General features: G+C 42.9%; 1 protein-coding gene across 1 annotated transcript in view; it reads left to right on the top strand.

Moving 5' to 3' along the window:
- Window positions 1–24284, top strand: part of FAM20C (FAM20C golgi associated secretory pathway kinase) — a 58078-nt gene that overhangs the window by 12981 nt on the left and 20813 nt on the right. The window lies entirely within an intron of this gene.

The following is a 24284-nucleotide window of genomic DNA, read 5'->3' as shown; positions in this document are numbered from 1 at the left end:
TTATCCAAGAGTGGCACTGCAAGGTAATGACTCTGGAGAGAAAGGGAAGGACTAGGATTATGTGGCCTTGATTTGTGCCTGCCCAGACCCCACTGAGATGAGAGAAGTTATTCAGATACAAAGCAGATGTAAATGACTCCTGAATTCTGACCTGTATGTTTGTGTTGTGATAAGGAAAATTACTCTGCTTGTTGTAGAGGGTTCATCAAAGATGCTCGGGGTTGCAAAATGTTTAATGAAGCTATTGAGTATCTGTGTCAAGGGTACCACTAGAATAATAAATTCATTTCCTTCTTTGGTTGCCACTATGGGGAAGTTCAGTTAATTTTCTCTAAGATGGTACATAAAAGACTAAAGTAACTGAGAATGAGTGGTTTGGAATATGTGTTGGCATTGTGTTAGAGCTGTAGTGGGGAGCACAGCTCAGAAAGAAGCTGTTGGCTGGAGAACAAGAAATTCACTATTTCACTATAGATTTTGCTATTGATTGACTTCAGAAAAGTACAGATTTGACTTGGTTTTATTTGACTTGCAGAAGGGCCAAAGAATTGGTCCCACTTCCCTTCAACACGAGTTTGTGCAGGAACCCTCCCTATGTGCACCTGTCCTGGGAATCACAAGGAAATCCTATGAACTTTCAGGCAGCACAGGGCATTTGTGCAAATTTGTTATTTCCCGACTGCACACAAATTTTTCCTTGTTTTCAGTGGATCACTGGTTGCCTGGGAGAGGTTGGGTGAAGAACAGACAATACTGACAAGTCAGAGGGAAGGTGGTAGCAGAGAGCATCTGCTCCAGCATCTGCCCTTCCTCTCCCTGCCCTCTCCCCAAATGCTCAAGTCACCAGTACATGAACCCATCCCCTTTATCTGCAAGTTTGATGTAATAGGCACAATTCCTAATTGTGTCTTATCCCACATGCAAAATCAAGAACCAAGCCTTTAAGTATTTGGCAGAGTCGTGGTTGCGCTGTTGGCTTTTTACAGTGTGTGATTTGCTCCTTCTCTGTTTTCTCAGGTGCAGATAATCTCAGTCTTTATCATTGGTATGACATTGTAATTCTGGGAATGCTAATGAGGTCAAATCAAAAGTTTACCTCTGCTACTGTGCTATACACAGCCTCAGCAGGATGATGGATGACAATAGAGGTGTAGCCACATTCCTGTGTAGAAGCAATTACTACCATCCACTAGAACAGTAACAGAAAATGATGATGTCTTAATCATTCCCTTTGCTTGATTTGAGGGGCAGCACTGCCCTGTTTTCTCACTGCTCTTTGCATTACATATGCCCCTGGAAGAAGCACTCAGCAGCTGCTTTTCCAGTCAGCAGACCTTACAGGAGCAATGCTGCTGCAGTTGTGCTGAGCGTCACCGAACACATTAGTGATTTTGAATAAGGGTGTTTGCAAGCATTTGTCTTCATTCTGATAACAGGGAACAGGGAGCCAGATGCTCACCCAGCGTAAATCTTCCTGGCTCCTTGGGCATCTGGTCCCATTGGCCTCTTTCACCACCTTATGGACTGAGATTGATGTTCTTGGAGAGGTTTGCAGGATCATTTCTTTATATAGAAATAAGCAGCCTAGAAAGAAATAAAAGTAATTTAAAAAATAAACCCTAGGCTTTAAATCTGTAAGACTTCTTATAGCACCTTCTTCACTCTCTAGATACATTCCAGGCTGTTCCTTCTTTCCCACAAGGTACCCTTTTGACTGAGGCTTCACAAAGCTGGTTGTTCTTTCCCAGGACAAGAGGCAGTAGGGAGCTCACAGATCAGGGACAGACATCTCTGATCATCAGGACTGATGGTGTAAAGGACAATTTTTTTTTCCAAATACTTTTATTCGAGAGCCATAAAAATGTCATCTTGGTAGTTACTTCTGAGATCAGCTCATTAAAGGAAGCCCTTGGTGGATAGTCAGGTTGTCTCCACCTGGTGCATCCTATGTGTTTCAGTCATTGCTGTGTTATCAGCTCCATGGCTTTTCAAAGCAGCAGAAATTACACTTTTCTTATCAACTTTTCTTATCAACTCTCATGAGTTGATAAGCCTTTTCATACCAGCAGCCTTCTTCATGAACCCCAGGTTATAGGGATATTAAGTAGTGCTGAATGTCCAGCTGCAAATGAAAACTGGGGCTCAGTTTATCTCTTAGAACTGGAGGGGCAATGTGAGTTCCATCTCTGTGTTAAACTAGAATAAGCTACTGTTCTTTAGAGAATAGAGTTGGCTTCAGTAGGATTTCAAGCCTTATCCCAAGGAATATGGATAGTACAGAGTTTCCCATCCTGTCTGAGATCTGAAGTACTGATGTGTACACAGAGGGTAAGGGTAAGCTGAGGCCAGTCTCTGCTTGGATTTGATTAATTTGAACTACCTGGAAAGCTGTTTTTTTTCTACTCATAGCTGTACTCAGTGTCTTCTAAACTGAATAATACCTGTTTTGAGTGGGATTGTAGCAGGTTGGGGAGACCATGCCAACCCTTCCCTGACACAACAGGGTATCTTCTAGAGGAGGGGAGGTCTCCAGACGTTTGGCAGTGACTTCTGAAGGGGAGTCACAGTAAAATGTGCTCCCTGGAAAACTGATGAGACCCTGCAGAACTCATCTGACTGACTATGCCCTTCCCCAGCCTCCTGATTCCACATGGAATTTATCCAGGGAGAAAACTAGCTCCAGAAAGGCCCAGGCAAGATTTGGAAGTGGGTAAACCAGAATCAGCCTTTGGCATCTTTTTTGATCTGTGTTTGACGTTAACTGACAGCTCTTCATGTGGTCATGGATTCAGGCTAGTGGAGCAAAGGAGAGGAGGGAAGCGTAGCAGTCAGGGAAATGTGATAGCAGTAAATAAAGCCTGATCAGCTGCAATTATTTTATTTATTTGTGGCTCTGCATCTTCATTTCTGAAATAATGGCCCATAAAGTATTGCAGAGGAAGCCAAATCTATTTATAAATCCTATGGCCCAGTGTAGATTCCTTTACTGATTCTAAATGCATGATAGAAAAAGCACGTATTTGCTAAAACTCCAGGGAAGATTTAATGTGTTTGCAATGTATCTTACAGTTAATGTGTAGTTTTATTTAGCTCATAACAGTTCAATCATACAAAATTATTACCATATGGGACAGAAGAAAAATAGCAACCTCCCCTTCTCCCATGATTAGTGTGTCTAACTGTACTAGTATTGTACATACAGCATAATAAAATCTATTTTCATGATTGCTGGTATCTGCAGCTGCAGCTTTCTCTATGACTTACCAGGTAGGGATGGTTAGAGCCATAAATTTCAAAGGTTTTTGGCTCATTTCTCCAAAAGGAACATACGCTCTCTAGTTTTATTTGGTTCCCCTTTGTTTCTGTGAGCTTGTGGAGTTAAATAGCTGGCTGAGCCACAAAACCAACATGCTATTTTTTTTCCCTCTCAAGGCTTTATTCTTGAAGAGGGAAATTCTGCTCCAACAGAGCCAGTGTTAGGATTCCTATTGCATACACTGGTGCCAGCATTTTGAGAGAGGTTTTTACAGTTCCTTATGGAAAAGCCAAATAGGATCCAATAGAAAATGATACCTTGTTATTGGAGATGTGAGAAAAGTGTCCTGTGGTCTGTGTTTAAGAATGACATCTCTCATTCCCAGTTTTATTGACTGCTTTGTACAAATGTGCAGAAGGGGTATTCATTATAAAGTCTTTGAGGTTTATTTGTTCCATTCAGAGAAATACTACTGTATCTAGTGAACTTGCTTTTGACTGAAACAGATAAAAGCCAGTTCTGTTCCAACTTTAGATTTTACTGGATATTTTTAACATCTTTTTTCTTTTCTTCTGGTATTATAAGTCACAGTACAGTAATGGTAAGAGCCACGTGGCTGTTTCTTTCAGTAGATGAAGTTCACATTTAAAGTCTTTAGTGAAGGAGAACCAATCAGCATCAGGGTGATACCAGGCCAGAGGAGACTTAGGGGTCAAAAAATCAAGTCTCCTTGAATCACAGTTGGTCATCGCCTTCATTAACTTACCAAACACTGCTGACCACGTTTTTTGTAACTTTTGCCCTTGCTGTCCCTCCTGAAACTTGCTGCTGTCAAAATAATACTGCCCACTGGGAGCATCTCCAGGTTCCTGCAGCTTCAGAGCCCTGACCCATCCCAGTGCCAGCCACAAAACAGGCATTCACAGCCTAGGGTGAAGCTGGTGCTGTGCAGAAATGAAATGAGCACACTCACCTTTCTCTTTCTGTGATGTTCCTGTAGCTCTCTTTTGGCACGAAGACGTAGGTGCTGTTAGCTGGGCTGAAATGTAGCAGCCAAGGTCATAGGGAAGCTAAGAGTGGCACTTGGGGATGTGATATAGTGCTGAACACAGTGTGCTGGGTTAACAGCTGGGCTTGGCAGTGCTGTGCTAGTGGTTGGGCTCAATGATTTTAGGGGTCTTCTCTGACGTAAATGATTCTATGATTTTTGTTCCAGTTGGCAAAGCCCAGGTTTTTACTGGCTTTTAGATGTCATATGTACAGTGACAAAGGATTAGCAATGTTCTTCAAGTTTCTCTTTTATTTCCTTTTAGGATTGTTCAACAAATAATGCATCTTTTGATAGGGATATTAAATAGGCCAAACAATCCCCATAATACAAACAACTGTTAATCGGTTTCATTTCCTACAGTTATATTCCCTTTCGAAGTTGCAGTGTGGCTGTTGTACCTGGGAAGTGCAGCCTCCAGGCCTGATTATCATATCAATTAGGCTGGTGTAATCTTTCTGAATTGGTAGTAGTGCTTCCAAGTCAGAGGAGTTGAAACAAACTCCAGAACCCAGGCAGCTGAAAGATTGCTCTCCTTATTACACCGCATCTCATGCTGTTTTGAGGAAATACATCTTGCCAACCTGTTGCATGTGAGCTGGCAGGCATCCAGTATAAACACAGTGTTATAAGTCAACATAGCAATTAAATCAAATTGCAGTGTTTTCTCTGAGCAGCGAGAGAAGTGAGATCTGCATCCAGTAGCTGCTATGCTAGAAGCCTTCAAGGATTAACACTTCGGCACACTGGAATGTGCTGTGTGAAAACCAACTGAGCAGCCACTGGTCAAAGTGCAGCCCAGCAGCTGAGGTTTGTCCCTTGGCTTAAGCTGTGTTACTGTACCAGTCACTGGAGAACACTGGTTCTGTGCAAGGTGGGTTACTGGAGACCTAAAGTTGAATAAACTGGTTGGAAGGGTTGAAACTGATAATCCCAGCATTCAGTTTATGTAGGTGCATTTTAAAATTGCAAGGAGTACGGTCTTGTTACATCATGAAAAAGAAATGTTTTCTTTGCTGCTGGAAGTAATGATCAGTAATCAGATATTCTGTGGACCTCATCCATGAGATTTAGGGCTTTTTAAGGGCATTCAAATCCTTGCCTACCGAATCCCTGCTGAAATGTTTACCTGAGTGAGACTGATAGGCAGATTTGATTGTACATGTATCAGGAATAAATTTTGAGTTAAGTGGATGAATTATATCTCTTGATATTTAAAGTGCATGAATCTGAATGTGGTCCTGAAGGAGGACAGTGGAGGTTGCTGTGTAGTATTTTAGTTCTTTAGTTTTTGCTATATTATGCATGAGCTGTTTTTTCTCTTTTATAACTAATCCAGTTCATCAGATGAGACTTCTTCAGTATTTCAATGCAAATTGTGTTCTAGGACTCAGCAGTGCCTCTGGTCCAAATCTTATTTATGCAGATTGGAAAATTTGCAGTGACTTCAAGGGGAGCTGGATCAGGATGGAGGCTGACTAATGGCCCTGGACAGCAGTGAAATCCAGTGTCTGTCTGTCACCATGCACTGCATTTTCTTTTGCCACAGCTCAGCAACTGCTGACTGAAATATCGATCAATCCCATCCAGCTTTGGAGCAGTTTATTCTCAATTCTGCAAACATGTTTGTGAAATGACCCCAGTCTGCCAAGTCCAGGTAGCTCAAAGGTTGTCTGTTTAGATAAGGATCTGTAGGGATCTGTGACAGCAGGTTTCACAGTGCCAGCAGCCAGGAAGGGGAAAACAAATCTCCTTCCTTCTCTTTGGGCACCAGCTCTTTTGCGCTGTCCCAAACTGAGCTGGCCTGGATTATCCCATCCTGGAGCCAGACAGGAGCTGCCCTAAGACAGATGGGACAATAAGTAACTCAAAGGTGGGAGGGAGCAGACCTTCCTGCAGCAAACCAGGGCTGTTTTGCTGGATATCATCATGTCTGTGCGCTTCAGCCCCATCCCACTTCCCAGTACTAGGAAGCTGCTGTACACCACTGTTGGTGAGTTCTCCCCAAATCCTTCTCCCCTGACCTTCCCATGGCATCTTCAGCTCTGGACAGGAGAAAACTTCACTTTGCAGCTCCCAGAAATGCCAGTCCTGCTGTCTCTATGGCTTTTTGCACAAATAATTCCAGCCTTCCATTTTTCTACAACTTATTTGTTGGGCTGCTTTTGGCAGATGATAACACGATGCTCGATATCTTTGTTCTTGTCTTACACAGACACAAATGGCCACAGGCCCTGCCCCTTGTCACCATTTTAAGGGAGGCCTGAGTGGGCAGTCACATTTTACAGTGTAGAATTGTCTCTGCTTGATTAGATGCCTTCTAGGTGCTTATGGAATCTTGCTAATTAGTCTTTGAGAACAAAGACATGGTGGTGCTAATTATTTTTTTTAAAGCCAGTTATCACAATAGCCAATTTTTTTTTTTCACATTGCCACAGTGTGTTAGGAAAGAAGCACTTCAGTGTCTGATTTTAATCAAGCCACTTCTTCACTTTAATTCTCTGCATACCATAAAGTGCAGTCCTGTGGCTTTGTCTTTTAATCAGAGATCCACTTTAGTTCCCCTGTTCCTTATTTCACACATTTTGCCGTGTATCAACGGTGCAGAAAAGCAGCAGATGTTATCGAGGGAAGAGGTGGCATGAAATGCATAATCTATAATTTACTGCTGAGTAACAGGGCTTGGCACACAGGGGACTCGTTGGTGGAGCATTGAGGTACGATGTCCTACTAAATCTAAGCAAAAAAAATGTGCCTAAAATGTTTTCAGTGGCGTATGCAGATAGCACTACCCTGAAACATTCCATGGGAATTTGTCTCCGTTTCTCTACAATTTGTAATCCTTGAACTGGGCTCAAGAGACTGAAATTCAGGGAGGGAAAATGATTTGTGCAAGACTTGTGGCATAAACCACAGGCTGAAGTTGTTTTCTCGCTGGAGCAGCACTCACAGCTTTATCCTGGAGATGAGTTGGACTGTGCTCATCTTGCCCCTTGGGAGGAGTTATTTTGGATGTTTTATGGAGCTAAATTGCTCCTTCTCTGCCCCTGCTCTTTCTCTCACACAGGGATAGCTCTGAGGATCCCCACTGCTTTGGAGGATGCAGATTGGGATTTGGCCACTTGTGCCAGGATTTGTTTGAAGATTGTTTGCTATTGAAGCCCTCAACATTTCTACAAGTTTCTTGGGTTAGGGCTGCTGACCATTGGAACGGGCAGGAGATAAGCAGCAGTGAAAAGAATCTGATGAAACAGCATGTTTACGGCTGAGGACCCAAGTCCAACTTCACCAGAGGTCACCAGTACAGGTGACACAGTCCTGTGGTCAGTGATGAGGCAAAAACTGTGTGGCATTTGGGACAGACCCACACCTGAAGCAACAGTGTCTTGCAGGTTGAGACAGGAAGGTTTTGGCAAAGCTTAGGAGAGAGGGCACAGCACACGTCCAAATGACGCCCTTGGCATGGGGCTGTTGGTGACTCACTGTTGTAAACAAACACAAAAAGTGTGTTTAAAATAGCCAAAATAGCTGTTAATAACACAGCTTCAGGGCCCAGTGAACGCTTCTGACTTTTTATTTTTTTCATTTTCAGTGTCTGGTTCAATAGTCTTAGTAGTTTCTTTAACTTACAATTTTCCACCGTGCTGTAATGTTCTGCATGCGGGTAAATAAAAGTGAGAAAGCCTGAAAGATTCATTTGCATGTGAAGAAGTAGCAGAAGCCCAGAGTAAGTAGCATCTGCAAATGTGTGGGAGCTGGAGAGTAGGGGGGGACAGCAAAACTGTTGTAAATAGAAGCAGTTTCAAGTGCTGGATTATGTGCTATAGATAACAAAACACCCCAAGCCAGCACATAAGCCAGATACTGTTCTCAGCAGCAGCAGCAGCCAGCTGATCCTGTTAGCACTTCAAGGCCCTTTTGTAAACCTTGATAATTGGTAGTCCAAGTTCTTCATGCCAGGGCGTTCACCTGGCCAGAGGACACATAATGCGATGGCTGGGCGTGGAGAACCTGTAACAGCAGAAATATTTTACACAGACCTCAGCTACACACAGTCTGTATATGGATTTTAAACTGCTTTGATCAGCTGGCAGCAAGCAGCAAAAGAAATGAAGGTGTTAAATAAATCTGTAGGTTTAATGGGAAATCTAGCAATGACTAGTTTAATTTTCTTTAGTTTCCAGTAGAATTTTGACCCAGCATATTTGTGTTTCGTGCCTATTTGAATCACTGTGCTGTGATAATTCAGCCAAAATTTTCAAGCAAACCTCTTTTGCATCTGATTCTTTAGGGACTTTATTAAGCAGACAATCTGATTCCCAGGACATAAAACCCAGAGATTTTTCAGCCTTTCATGTTGCAAACCCAGGTTTTGTGTCAGCGCCCTGAGTGAGCCCCGGCCAAGAGGAGGGAGAGCAATGCTGTAGTTCCAGTGCCAGCTCTGCCTTCTGGGGCTGACAGTGGCAGACAACTTACAGCAAAATCCTTGTTTTCTCCATGAGATTGAGATGTGGGGCTGAGGGTTGTTGATGGCAGAAGGATGGGGTGCAGCAAGGAGGGCTTGTGCCAGCTCTGAGCAAGGGGCAGCTGTCCCCTTCAGCATGACCCAGTGTCACAAGAAGCCTCCATGCCTCCCCCCAGCCACAGCAGCAGCCAACCTGACATCTCAGGGCTCTGATACCAGCAAAACAGGTTGCCCAAGGAGGGCTAAGCCTGCACTTCTCATTGCCTACCTAATTTTCCTATTCCCAGAGCCAGCTCCAGGTTGAAACCATCTCTTTTTTTTGCAGCCTTGCAGGAGGCCAGGTACAAGAGCTGGATAACTGGGATTTTAGCCCAAAACATGCCCTTTTTTGCTCTGCCTGACCTACTTGTCGCTGCCCGTGGGGAGCTGCAGGGGTTTCTGCTCCACTCGTGGCTTTGCTTCCCAGAGTCAGGCTTTTGTGTTGCTGATGGTATCACAGTGCCTTGAAGTCATCTTGGCGTACACTGGATATTTTGGTACGGAAGCTGCTTTTTATGTGCTTCAGTAGCACTCAGGGCACTAATGCTTCGCCTGCAGCATGGCACAGCCTCTGCTTTCATGCTGAGGCATGGGAGGGGCAGTGCCAGTCCAAAAGGAGCCCACAGCTCCAGGCGGTGTGAGCGCAGCCAGGCCCTGCTCTGTTAGCAATCAGCAAGGCCATGCAGAAGAGATGGATTTTGCAGCGTATCCAGGCCACCTATTCAAACCCAGGTTCTTTTGGCACCCGTGAAATTGTCTGACAACTTGTGAGCGGGCACCGTGCCACGCGAGCAGATGGGCTGAGTGTCCTGGCAGCCAAGAGCCTGGGATGCTCAGCTGGCAGAGGGAGCGAGAGCAGAGCTCCTCGGTGCTCCTGTCCAAATGCCCATTCCTCCTGAAGTTACCACGGGAAGAGCAGGCACAGTGGTGGGGTGTCTGGCTTGGGCACGGGGTGTTTCACAGCAGGGATGACACCCCTCACATTCTACCCCTGACTGCTACTCCATCACCCCTGACCAGGTGGTTTCTGAGATGCTTTCAGCCCGAGCTCCCCGCTGGGGACAGCTGGCACCTGGCACTGTCCTGTGTCCTCCAGAGACTCACCTTGAAGACAACAGCACAGCAATTATTTTTTTAACCACCTCTGCTGGGTGGTTTCCTGTGAGAGGCTGGCTCTCTCCAGAAGTGAATCCTGAGATAAAAGGATTAAAACATCCTCTTCGAGGCTTCACAGGAATTGTCACAAGGGCTTTCTCCAGGGAAGGCCATAATGCTTATCACCCCCAGGGGCAGCTTTCCTCAGACAGGCAGGCACTGCATGATGATTGACACATGTTTAATTAACTGTTATTAATTAACCCCATAATCTGAAGGGATGGGGGAGGAATTCCTTACAGGCCTGGATCCTGTCATTTCTTTGAACACGAGTCCCCTGTTCTGCTGCATTCCCAAACCCATCTGGCTTTGGGAAAGAAGAAGCTCATAAAGAAGGCAGGGCTAATGAACAGCCTTTTACAGCCCCCCCTCAACTGCCTTCATTTCCTGTCAGCCTCAGTTCAAACATCATTTGCAGGAGAGCAACTATTTGTATCTATTACTCTGAGTTTAGGGGAAGAGAAAAACGAAGAAGGAAAAAAAAATTGGTTGTTGCCTTTCAGCCTACCTTGTTCCCTGCTGTGTAGGGTGCAGTGCTGTGAAGACACAGGATCTGTTTGTGATATACTACTCCTTCTCTGTGTGGATGGTCTCCCATCCCTCCCTTTAGACTGGTTGTGCTACAAAAGCCCAACATTAGGACACTGCCTCTCCTGGTTAGCTCCATTGTGATTCCCTGCATTCCAGCAGCATTCCACACCCCAGACTTTGCTGAAGGGCTGAGCTGCACCCCGAACAGCAGCACAAGGGACAATTCTTGTGCTGACTTCAGCTGGGCTTTGCTGGTGTCCATGGAGACTTTGTTTTGCTCTCATCACTTTTGAGCCAGTCCACATCTTCTGCCAGTTCCTCCTGGTGACCTCTAACAATCTCCTATATCAGGCAGCAGTGTGATTATAGCTTTATTTAACTGATTTTGTCTGCATTTCCCTTTCAGGGAGCAACAATGCAGCAATTCTGTAGCCTAAATGTGGCCTAAGGACAGAAATTGCCCTGTTTACCCACAAACACCAGATTCTTGGCATGATGCCAGTCTCAGTATCTCTGGTGCTGATAAGCCAATAGCCATGATCACTGATCAGTGTTTTTCTGATGTTTTGGCAAGGTTATGTATCCAATATTGCTGACCCTATGCTTTTGCCATTATGTGCTGCATGTTTTGGCAGGAGAAAGACCTTTTCAAGGATCAGAATGGTACCTATTTTGCAGGAGGTGCCCAAAACTATGTTTGGCATGACTTGCTCCTTTTATTCAGGGTTGTATATCAGTGATCATCCCTCTGATGCAATTCCAGGCCCAGAAGTATTAATCCTGCCATTTTGTGTCTCTGCAATTGGGAACAGCCTCCTGCTGCTGACATCTGAATTACATTTTTAACAACAGTTTCCTTTGTTATATAAAATGAAGCCAAAACAAACACTGGTATTGGAGGCTCACTTTCTGGTTTAAATAACACAGACCTTTAAATGGATGAGGACTATGAATCATTTTTATGTGGATGCTGGGTTTGGGTTGTTTACTTGCTTGTTTGTGAAGGATTTTGTTCCTTCTTTTTTTTTTTTTTTTAAATTTTCCCTGTCACTCTTTCAGTGTGACAATTTGGAAAAGCTTCCAGGTCCTTCTTTACTGTTATTAGATTATTGGATTCTCTCATCTCTCTCTTCCCCTAAAAGGTGTATTGAATCACCAGATATTGCACCAATTCTTTATTGCAATATCTTCTAGATTTTAAAAGCTACATGTCTATAAAACTATTTTGGTGTTACCAAAGCCATTTAATATATGTGAACTTACAGAAGGTATTTTCTGGCACTCAGCAGTGACTCCAGAGCCCCACGGAATTACACTCAACAGCCCTGAATTTCAAAGCCTGACATCACTGCAAGCAAGGAATACAAATCCATCAAGAGAAGCAGCATTTTAATTGCTTTTGAATGATTCTATAGAAATCTAAAATTGCTTTGTGGGATGAAAAAAAAAATCCCCACTTTTGTCTGCGAAGAGGTTTTAATTCTGGCGAATAAAATAAGTTGTTGCTGTAATAATACAAGATTTTTCCCTCTGACTGTGTAGATGTTCCTACAGCCCCTGCCTGCTGGGTTTTTATCCTTGAGCAATGAGACATCAGAGTTCATCAGATATTAAATGTGGCAATTGTCAGACCAGGAGAGTCTCTTTGGTGGCTGGAAGATTTGTGCTTATATGGCATTTGCTGTTAAGAAATGAGACCACCTGCATTCTTTTGCAATGTGACCTTCTCTAGTTGGTCATATGCTGTGTTTTCTCTGTGATCTGATCTGATTTTAAGGGAAATCATAAGACCAACAGTGCTTTAAAACCCAGTAATACTTTGACTCTTGCTTTACAGTTTTGTTGTTTGGGTTTTTGTTTTTTTTTTTTTTTATGAAAGGAATGAAAACCTCTGCAGACGTTTCTACATCTGGCTTAGCTTCTCGTTAAATGCATCCTCAGGGAGTGCTGGAAAATATTACTTCTCCTGTTTAGAAAAGAAGTAAATGAGTCATAATTTCCAAAATAGTTTTCAAGGAAGGGGAATATCAGAAGATGTTCGTATTTTCCCATTTAATAGATCTAATGAATACTTTAAAAAATGGTCTGCATCACAGGAGGAACAGCACAGGAGTGTGAGTAGTTCCACTGTCTTGGCAAATGGCAAATGCCTGTACAGCTGGCACGTGTACAGGTGTCAAGGCAGAATCCATGGCTGAGCCACTCAGGGATGGTGCACACTGTGAGGGTCCCTTCCCTTCCCCACCCCTTTGTTGTGTGTGGGGTCAAATACTGTGGCCCTCCTGAGGAAATAAAATCTGGTCTCTCATCTTATCTCAGCATTTTAGTGTGTGAATCAGCTGGAGGAATCCCCTAACCCTACCTAAAATATTTAGAATGTCCCAAGGGAGGAATCACAGAAAAGATATTCACAGAGGGGACTGGGAGCCTGTCCCATCTCCTGCCTCTCCATGTGGCTTCTTGACAGAGAAGCTCTTTTTGAAACCCTGAACAAGCCTCAGCCCAGGCCAGGGCACAAAAAAGGCACCCTATACCCCATCTCCATCCAAACCAAGATCACCAATGCAGCTAAACCTTCTCAAAGGCACTCAAGGACATGAACAGACATCTCTCAAGTGGAGCCGTAATAGCATCAAATACTGGTCAGCAATGGCATTTCCTTAACCAAGTATTAAGAGTATTACTGAGCTTGTTTTAGGGGAAAAGGGAAAAAAAAGCAAGACAGTCTATTATTCTAAATTTTAATTAGCATTAAACTTACAAAAAGGTGCCTGATTGCAGCATCTGAAATTCCTGTCATTTGCAGCATGTTGATGCTAACCTGTATTAAAATACACAAAACATTCCTGTTGAGGGCTTTTAGATATTTTTAATTATTTGCAGAAATAAAACTAGAAGTTACTGTATTTTTGAAAGACAGTGATTTTGTCCTCTCTTGCCTAACTACGTATTTTAAAAAACCTTTTTTAAAAACAATATTATTTTTTCCTTCAAATTGACCATAACAAACCAGACAAATGTCTTCAGGATTAATTTTCCACCTAGCTGAAGAAATTAGCTCTTGGCTTCTCCCTCCCACCTTGAAGCCATGCTAGGATGGTTACCTGGATACCCTGCCTGTAAAGGATGTATGTGCCGAAGCAATTTAAATAGCCTGATTTGTCATCTAACTGCAGACATCATTAGCAAAGCATTATTTGGCTGGAACATTGTAGGCTGAACATGGATAACTCCTCTGTGTTGAGGAGAGATTTAATTTAACCACCTTGTGACCAAATATTGTCTGTCTTTAATGTGGAGCTGCAGCAAGTGTGGTGTGAAGAATAAAAGCAGTATCTGGGCAGGAAACTATTTTCCTGTGGTGTAGAGATACTGGAAATTTATTCTGCACAGGGAGGGACACAGGTGCTTTCAAAATATGTTGATTCAGAATCTACTGGTTGGTTTATTTTGGGGCAAGGTAATAATTTTTGTATCAAGGAGAAGAGAGAATGGAAGAAAATATAAGTCTGGCTTTTGCTTTCTCCCATGTAACTTTTCTCCTTGTCTCAGTCCCCATTTCAGTGTCTCATCTCTGTAAAATGGCAATTCCATCAGGCTGGAAGGATCCTTATAAGCAGGTTTTTAAAAACAAGGTGTTGAAATTACAATGATGTTTTGAAATATATGACATGTAAAGCAGAAAATAGTGGCCTCCTCTGATAAATCCTGCATGTCAAAAGGCAGAAATAGGCATTTCTTTGGAATCTGCTTATGAAATGTGGTCAGAGAGGTAGTCTGTGCATGACAGTAAGGACCATGTGAAAACAAATCTGAATTTTAAAAAGAGGGATTTGTTAATTCTCAGATCACTTTTTAGTTCTGGATTCAACATAACCATTATAAGGCCTTAACCAAAATCAGATTATTTATGATTGATTCCAGTATGATCTGTACAACTCATCTGGAGCCTGGTGATTTGTCAGTGGGTTCCATAGATCTGCGCCCTCCCATCGAAGCTAATTCTGCAGCTACAGCTGAACTGCAGAAGCACCACAATTGCATAGCTGCCAATTATATATTCCTGAACATTCTTCTTGGCAAATCAACTCCCAAATCATGTTCAGGAATCGTGGTCTTAAATGAAGCACGGCTGCAAAATATTCTGCTGATCTATGGTGCGAGTCCTTTTCCTTTAGTCATAATTGATGTTACAAAATATTTTATGGCTTCTGTCATTAGTATTCCCAGTTGGCTCAATCTACAATTTATTTCATGCTGTAAAAATGCTAAGAATTTTCTCCTGATTAGCAGCAACAGTAGCGCATGTTTCTACATTTATCGACATGGGATATTTTTGGGTGGGTAAGGAGTCCTTTGTCTTTGAATTAAAATATGTCTAGACATTCTATTTTTGTTACAAATCTAGCAAAATGAAAATGCTTTTTAGGTAGTAATTAAATTCTTTCACTGACATACAGTCTACTGTGCACAAGGTTTCAGGATAATGAATATATTTATTTCCAGGAAATCTACGGTGTTTTCCTTGCCATTTGTAGGACTCAGCATATAAATAATGCAGACCATGCTGTGCTGATTTGCAGTTCATCCCGGGAAATTATGCCATTAAAAATGCCACGGTTCTTTCAGGCACACACAGACACAGCAGGTAAAGAAAATATTCATGTGATGAACAGTGACAGAAGCAGCATTAGCAAATACATAACCTTGCAAAGCACCCCTTAGACTATGAAATTGTTTGCAGTAATTATAGCGTTGAATGAGACTGTTGTTTAACTTAACATCATGGCAGCCGCACTGTGATCCATCAAAGTGGCTCTGAATTTGCAACCCAGGGTTAGGACTTGGAAGTGCAAAATAAGGTGAAGGGAAATTAAGAGCTCTGGAGCCTCCCCTGCCACTCCAAACACCCACAGTTGATAAGCATGATGAAAATCAGACTTCTTCTAAGGAGTTTTGGAAATACAAGGTCCCCACAAATTCCCCACAGACTCGCTTTTGTCTGTGAGCACATGTTGCTCTTTGAAATCTGCAATTCAGGTGTTAAAAGCTCCCCTCTACAAAAATAGCAGTGGCTCTTGCAGTGTTCAGACAGCAGAGATCACACGGTGTGTAAAAGCACCATCGTGTCCCTTTGCTCAGTAAGGTGAGGGTGGTTTCTATGTTTAAGAAGGCGAATTTACCATCTACCACTCGTAGGCATTACTTATGCATAAGCAGAGCTTTAGTACGTGTTGGAAATGGAAATCAAGTACATGATGTGCCTGGAAGGAGTTTATCCAACTATTTATGGGCTGATCACATTTGGAGCTAGAACTGACTTGGTTATTTTTAGTTAAATAACGTTAGAGTAGTAGTTGCATTTATAAAGAAGCAAGAAAATTCTCCTGCAGTTCACAGACCTTGCTTGCTGGATCTCAAACCTCTCCCCACGCTCAGTGTCCCCACGTGTCCCTGGAGGAGAAGCTGAATGCCAAATGCCACAGGGCTGCCTGTCTAATTGTGGGTCAATGAGTCTCAGCTCAGAGACAGACTTTAAGCTCCCAGAAAGCAGCTTTGTAGGTCTTTGTGCCTTTCCTCCTTCCCTCCCATCTGTTTGCAGTGCACTCGGACAAAGTGGGTTTTGCCAACTTGGAGCCACAAACTCTGGTCTGGAAGTGGACCATGTCTGCTCTCTGCCAACCCAGGTTAGGTTTTCCCGTCCCTCAAAGGTGGTACCCACGTGGAGTGCATGTGTTTGCCCAGTGGTGTTGGAAGAAATCGGTTTTCAGGGTTGGAATTAGGTGTAACTGGCACAAAGGGGCTTTGTGCAGGAGGGAATTCAGCTGAGCACGAGGCTCGTGTGTGAAAAGTTCTGGCTGTAGCTCTCAGAATAGCTCAAAAAGAAAAAAATTCCCACTGTCTTTGGAAAAAAAAAGAAAGGCCTCAGTCTTCTTTCTCATCTTTATTGTCATAAAAATAAAAAATTTCAGGCCATTGGTCTTTGATGTGCTTTTAGAAAGAAGTTGCAATAACTTAAAAGATGCAGATGTAAAACATAGGTAAAGCAAATCATTAGCATGGGTGATTATTGTTTCTTACTTATAAACAAAGGAATGGAAAACCATTAAAACTCATGAAATAATAAGGCAAAGGCATATGATTTAATATGGTCATCTGTCTGCAAATTCATATTATGCATAAATAATCAGACATATCAGCAGGGAATCCACAGCCATCTAACAAGTAAGTTGTTTTGCAATTGCCATCTGACCTGTAGATAAGTGGAAACAATGTCTTCATTAGACTTACAGATCTGAATATTAATCATTTGTGAAAACAGCACTGCAAGATGCAGAGGAAGTCTTGCTATTTCCCCAGGAGCTGTTGGCATGTACCTAATGGGAGGATTTAACTATTAAGGTCATATCAAAAATAGATCTATTTGACCAGAGTGCTTACTGGTCTGGTGCAAAGGCAATCGGATTTAGGATGTAGTTTAAAGTCTTACTGTATGTTGTGGAAAGAAAAGGTGTATCTGGAAAAATGTCCTGAAATACTTGACTTCACTTGACTTGTCCTCTTATTTTCTTCTCTGGGTGAAAAAGTTTCAGAACTTTTTTCAGCTGAGTGTTTAATTTCTATAGGACTTTATGGAAGGTTGTGGGTTTGTTGTTGTTGTTTTCAGCATCCCCATTGCTCTGTCCTCTGCTCCCTGCCAGAGCCAGGTGGTGGGAGCTGGAGGTGGTGATGTCCTGACGTTCCTGGGGCAGTCCATCTTGTGCTCTCAGACTGCACAGGAGCTATGGAGGTGAAATCCCTACTTTGGAGAATGGGGTCCATGTGTCGGTGCTACACCAGTGTATGTGATGCTGGAAACCAAAGAGGTGACTGAAAAGATCTGTATATGTGTAGAAAATGGAATGTCAAATTTAATCCTGCTTTGCACCTTTGGGTCATTTTAGACATTTTCCTGGAGACAAGCTGTGAACCCACTTTATTTTGTTTCCTTTGGTTTCCTCTTCTACCATTAAGCCAATTCAGTCAGAAAGTGCTCTGGCTGTCTGTAACTAATCCTGTAATACTTTCTTGACGTTCATATTGCTGTCAAGAAGTTCTGTCAATACAATCATTGCTTGTGAGCTGCATGGAAAACAGTGCTCAGGAAAAAAAAAAAAAAGGCAGGTTTAATTCTTACCAATATTTGGGATAAAATTAAGATCTTCACTCTACTGGAATTTACTCAGGTATTTGATAGTAGCAGCCTACTGGAGATTGCTTAAGGAGGCAACTCAAGGGACCTGTCATAAAACACAGGAAGATGGTTTGTATATTCTTTGTAATTCAAGATCTCAGTCCTGGAAGTGTCAGACACACAGTGTGCTGTGGACAGAGTTGAAATTCCAATATTCATTTAAGATTCTTCTACTCCTCCTCTTGCTTAATCCAACATTTTGCTAATCTTGGTATTAGCAAGAGCTGTGGAAGATATCATGGACATATTTGAACCAAACACTAAAACCAGAGGTTATGTGTTCCGTCCCCCTCATCCACACCTGGACAATGACAGGGTGTTTGCTGTCACAGATGGCTCATTTAGTTGTTTGATTTAGTCTGCATCTGTTCCCCAATCCTCTGGAGTCAGTGGGAGGCTTTTCCCATGACTTCACTGACCTTTAAATTTGAGTATGGGCAGGTGAAGTCCTAGGTTATGAATTGGCTCTGTCTTTCCTGAGCCAGTTCACCTTGAACTCATGGGAGACCTTTCACTGTGTAGAAAGAAAGTTGGATCAGGCCCAGAGGAAAGCAGTAAATTGAAGGAATGGGATAATGAAGTCCAATGATTAAATCACGTGATCGCTTTTGTCCACCATATACTCATCCTTGCAGCTCATATAAAAAGTAGGAAAACTGAAATACAAATGTCCTTGGCTTTAGGAAAAACACAGTTCTCTCCTTGAAACCCAACTCCTCTGGGCTATGCACACACATAGCTATCACACTGTATATACCGTAGATAAGCTTCACATTTTATAGACCTTTAAACACAGTTAAAAATTCAAGGAGAGGTAACCAGACATGCACTGTTGGAGAACAGCAGCTGCATGTCATAAATCAGCTCCTAAAAAAAAAAAAAAAATCAAAAAAAATCTGGCAACAATGTAATTTCACTAAAGCTTTTACTGCACATCTTTTGCAGAATTTTCCTCCCTTCTCTTGTCCTCTACTCTTGTCTCCTTTTTCATGTGTTGTTTATTCTGAGCTCTGCTCTTATTGTGCACACTTTTATTGCACACTATTGAAATCTCCCTTATCTTACCAAGCAACCTCAACATAGGTAGACTTTAAAATTTAAATTAGCTGAAACTAATGTCTGAGTGTGGGGAAGGGGAGAACACCTGTTTTGCATGGAGCACTAACTCAGCACAGCCTCAGCAGACTAAAGTGCTCCCCTCAGTGTGCCTGTACACACACACAGACACACACTGAGACACACACACACACATACACACACAGATCCCCTTCTTTATCTTCACTCCAGCTCTGAGTGGATGCGTTTTTGTGATCCACCAAGCGTGAATATTCCTCTGCACCTCGAGCGTGGGAGTTCACGGAACGCGCTGCACTTGATGGGAGATGTTCATATAAAACAGTGATTGCCCTGAGCAGCCAAGCCAGCCAGAGCCTTCCTTCCCTTGTAGTGCACCAGAGCACTTCCCCTAACATCCTTCTGCTCTTGATTTTTTCATGTGAGATATTTTTCAGAGATTTCAATATGTCTTTTTTTTATATTATTTAAGTGGAGCAGGTTATGCCAATACTAAGCCCTTTTGAAATCCTGCATCCACTGTCGTTTTAAGTGATGCTCCTCAAAACCTGCACCTCCATTCTCTTCCGTGAAATGCTTTGTCTATAACTAGAATTTAAAGAGGAGAGGGATGATGCTCTGTGGTGAGCAGGGACTGTATTTGCAGCCCCCAGCAGCAGGGCCCATGTGGAGGCCGGGAGGTTAAAATTCTCCTTCTCAGTGGAGACAGAGAAGAGGGGAGAGATGCTAATATGGCTTGATTTTTCCCTGGGAGTAACCCAGTGACTTCCTATGGGCTGCAGAGCATTAACCCACCCTTTATTCAGATGGTTGCAAGCTTAAAGGACCGAGATGTGTAACTTCCAATGTAATTTGTTACTCATGTGGTGTCCTTAATATAAAGCACGGATTAGCAATGGGGATTGCCAGCCTGGAAGTTTACAGAGAAAGTAAATTTTTTATAGTTTTGTAAAACAGCACAATTATTTTTGGCTACAAAGACGACCACCCAACCCAGTACGCTCTTCCTCATGGAATAAATGAACAACCAAGGCTGAGGAAGGTACAATTAACTGAGTCAAATTTAGCCAGGGAGTGAAACATTTGGGTTAATACTAAGATGATCCATGGGTTTGTTCTTCTTGAGAAGTTAAGGCAGCCTTTGACTGAGGCTGAGGAATGCAGTTCCCAAGTACTTGAGGAGTTTAGGAGCACTCAGGAGTATTTGGCTTGTAAGTCACCTTGGCAGTCTCTCCAGTAAGTAACTGCATGAGAAATGCTCAGAGTGGCAAAGCGGTGATGTCAGCACATTCCCAAATATGTAACCCTCTGCAGATGGAAATAACCCAGGTGGGAGACTCCTCAGTCAGGGGAAATCAGGCTCAGAGGTTGGTGATCAGCTGCAGGGTTTTGAAGTGGGATAGGGCCAGTGCCAGAGCACAGCCCGGGAATGACGACCAACAAAGTGCTGCTCCATGTTCCTGGTTTAGGCAAAATTCTGGTTGGGAAGAAAACACGTGAAAAAAAATGGAGGGTCACCCACAAACTGTAGAACCAGCTTAGGGCAAAGAATCTCTTCATGGAGATCATGTTTGCTGACAGGAGTAGTAACAAGACAGGAGTTAAAATAAAATAAATAAGGAAAGAGAGAGGTTGCACAGTTTGCTTTATTAGGGCAGTGAAATACCACACCATATCAAAGCAATTCCCATTTCTTTGTGACCATGAAGTAGTCTGAAGCAGGCAATTACACCTCCTTTCCAGCTCAGAGAGGCACATCGCCCTTTGCCACAAGTTAAGGAATGTTAATGGCAGCGGGGAGGAGAGTTCAGGGGTGCATGTGCTTTATTGGGAAAGCACACCTCCGAGGAATTAGAAACACTCAGCCCTGGGGAGCCATTATCTCACAGTAATCACATGCCTGCTGTCCTCAGTGGCATGATTTTGGAAGATTCTCAGGATTTGGGATTGAAACGAGCTTGAAAAGCAAAACTTGCAGTTCTCTGGGCGAATGTCCCCTCTGACCAGCAGAAGGACTGGGCACCAGCACATCCTCTGGCCCCCTCTGCAGGGCACTCTGCTGGAAAGGATGTGTAGGGACTGGAGCTGAGCTCTCTGCTGGCACTCAGAAGCTCTGGGGTTTGCAGGAGGAGGTTGCACAAGATGCTTGGCTGTTCTGATCCCCTGCTTCTCATTTTGTGCTGAGACTTTGAGATCCACAGCTGATAAAGCAGCTCGCTGTACAAATGAGAATTTCATACTCTTTTTTTTATGGGTTGGTCCACACACCATGTAGGCTCTGTCCTGTTAATGATTTTGATGGTGGTTATTTAGCTGCAAAATCTTGGGCACTTAGTGCAGTTCAGTAGCTCTTGAATGGTGAACTGTAAATTAAAAGCCAAAAGTGTTTGAACTTCTTCAAGGTGGGAAGGGGGAAGGGAGCATACCCTAAGTTAGCATGGTTACTCCTTTGGGGTCCTTGATAAAGTGGAGCTCCTCTATACACGTGTAGATATATAGGACACCCATGATACAAAACTGTGAAATCTCAAAGGATTTTTCACTTCCATAGCTGAAGCCTGAGCATCCTTTTATTTATTCTTTCAAGCCATAGGCATTATTCTTATTATATAATCTTAAGAATTGCAAGCACTTCATGAGCGAGAGAGAGAAAGAAAGAGAGAGAGCAGAAATTCAATCTCTGAACTACAAATTGAAAGAGGGAGCCTGGACCAAATGTGCTGAATACAGAGTGCATACACTGTTTCTAGTTGTGTCAATATTAAGTCCAAACAACTTCTACCTCTTGGTCTGGAGATGAGAATGTTTGGTGTGTAGATACTGCTCATACAAGTTGCTCATACATTCTGCCTGTGGCCCCTCAGCCCATTCCCCTACCTGGGACAGCTCAAATGGCATTTCTGAGACACAAGAGCTCATAAAAATTGTCTGAGCTTTTCTAGATCTGTTTGTATTTGCCCGTGTGGGGTAGGAAACACACTGAAAGCCAGGATTTGACTTTTATTTCACGCATCAGGAGTCTTTGGCACACTGAGGCACTGCAGTGTCAACCTGAAGGGTGACATCTGGGACCTACCAAAGCCCGTGGCCAAACTAACTTGTACTTTTGGCAGAGTTGCATGTTATTTTTCCAAAGAAGTTGTTGTAGTTGGAAGGAAGAAGAAGGAAAAACAACACTGAGTGTGGAAAGTGGATGGGGGAGCGGCCAGAGCTGCTGCAGGGATCTGGTGCTGATCACTGGCTTGTTCTTGCAAAGTGCTGAGCACAAAACAGCTCCGAGGAAGTATTAAAGTCTGTGCTTGACTGTCAAGGACACACATAGTTCACTGGCTATATGTGTGCCCAAAGTTAAGCATGTGCTTAATGAGGCTCGAGTGCTTCGCTTAGGGCAGAGCTGAATCCTTAATAGCTCCATGTTTTGCAGCTTTTGCTGGAAAACGGGGCTAATATTTTCCTGCTTCCTGGGAAATTTTGAGGACAAGCTTACTAGCATTCGTGGTTCTCATCATGATAGCAAGGAAACTCATGAATAAAAAGGAATAAATTACATATCAATACATCAGACTTTCAGTAATTACTTTTTCCAACCTATTTTGAGCTGTAACCTATTGTGAACCCTGGAATTTCAATGGCACATACGCCACGTGCAGTGAAAAGAAAAAAATCCAAAAAAAGCTGAAAGAAATTTGAGCTCTGCTATGCTTCTAATATGTTTAATGTTATTGTTCCGTTAAATCCTTACCCTTAATGACCCCAGACATATTAAATGACATCCTCAGGGCTGAAGAAATGCTTCAGACTTCTAATTTTACACATATTTTTTCCTGCTGCACTCTCAGACCTCTAGAAACGTTATATATTGAAAAACCTCTGTAGAAAATACTCTGCAGTCTTTTTCCAGAAGGAGGCTGCAGGTAACTGGGCTCACACAGAGCTCTGCTTGCTCTGACAGTTTTTCAAAAATAGTTTTTGCAGCTGTATCATTTTTCATGTTTGCAATTTGTGGCGAGCAGACAATGTACAGTGGAGCCTCAAAGGGATAAATCAAGGGGAAAGATGACAGATATCATGGGCTTGGCATGGCAGAAGTGCTCACACTGCTTGCTTAAGAGCACAAAAGAATCTAGGCTATACGGGACAGAAAATGTTCACAGTGATATAATTTCTTGATGAAGATATCTTAAAGAAAGGCTCAAAATGTCATTGCAGCACCTCATTAATGATGTCTCCTGCTTATTTAATTGCTGTGAGGCTTTTTTCTCCCTGCTGTGACAACAGCATTGACCATGTTAACATTGGCACTGGGAACTCTTTTGTTGTGCTGTCAAGTACCTTTTAATCTTTCAATTCCTCTATGTCAAGTCAGGTTTCTATCTCAAAGATGAAGCAAACCTTATTTCTGGGTCAAGAATTTTTTTTATCTGCAAAGTAAACTGGTGACAGGAGCTTCCCAGACCTTGCCTTTCTTTTCATACCGTGACTCATTTGTTTTTCTGTACAAGCCCTGCTTGTTCTGGATGGTAGAAAAACGTTTCTAGCCAACAAGCACTGCCACTTAGCCACTGTGGCAGCAGTGTTCATCTGTTCTCTGTTCTACATTCCCTCTTCCCATCAGCACCCCAAAGGAGGGAGACAAAGATGAATTTGCAGCCCGACTTCCACCTTTGCACCCCTGTAATTTCTGCGTGCTGTGCGCTGCCTCTGGCACAATCAGCGTTCCAGTATGGATTGCATACATCCCACCGAGCTCCCTGTGCAGGGGACAGGCTTCTTTAAATCAGGGTATGAAGACCTGAGCTTCTAATTTTGGAAATGCACACTTCAATCCCCACTGCTGGCCAAAAAATCAGCCGTGCGTGTCATTGCCTACAACAGAAGCAGCTCCGTACACAGCTTTCCAAAGCGGCCGTGGAAAGCATCTTTATTTCACTCACCCCAGCAGTCAGTGGTGCTGCTCTTCTGTAATAACTGAGATCAACCTCTACCCCGTGATGTTGGAAAAACTCATTTTACCTCAAGTGTTTTAAACGTGCCTGCTTTCTAACACTACTCCCTGCCTCTTAAATTCGAAGATTCCTTAAAGAAAGGCATAAAATGTCACTGTAGCAGCTCGTTAATGTTTGCGGGGTGCAGGGGAAGTACAGGCATGTGTTATAAAGAAGGATCCTACTTGTCTGGTCACATCATGTCCCTACCACAGCAGGTGGTGATAAATATTGCTCTGTGTGCTGGATTATACATTAGGTGCATCTGTGTACACCCCTCTGGGGTTGGGCAGCACTGGAGCCCATTTCTCTGGTTTTGTAGGGCTTACCTGCTTTGAAACAGCATTTCATTTTCCTTTATCTTCAGCCACCTTCTAAATAATAATAATAATAATAATAATAATAATAATAATACAAATACACAAACAACCTGTGAATCTGAGCTCTGGCCAGGCTGAGAGCTCAGTACTCAGCACCATCTCCTTGCCCACATTCCT

This window comes from Myiozetetes cayanensis, unplaced genomic scaffold, assembly GCF_022539395.1.
Source record: "Myiozetetes cayanensis isolate MyiCay16 unplaced genomic scaffold, myiCay2020 scf20-37, whole genome shotgun sequence".
Lineage (NCBI taxonomy): Eukaryota > Metazoa > Chordata > Aves > Passeriformes > Tyrannidae > Myiozetetes > Myiozetetes cayanensis.
This window is presented reverse-complemented; position numbering and strand designations above follow the sequence as displayed.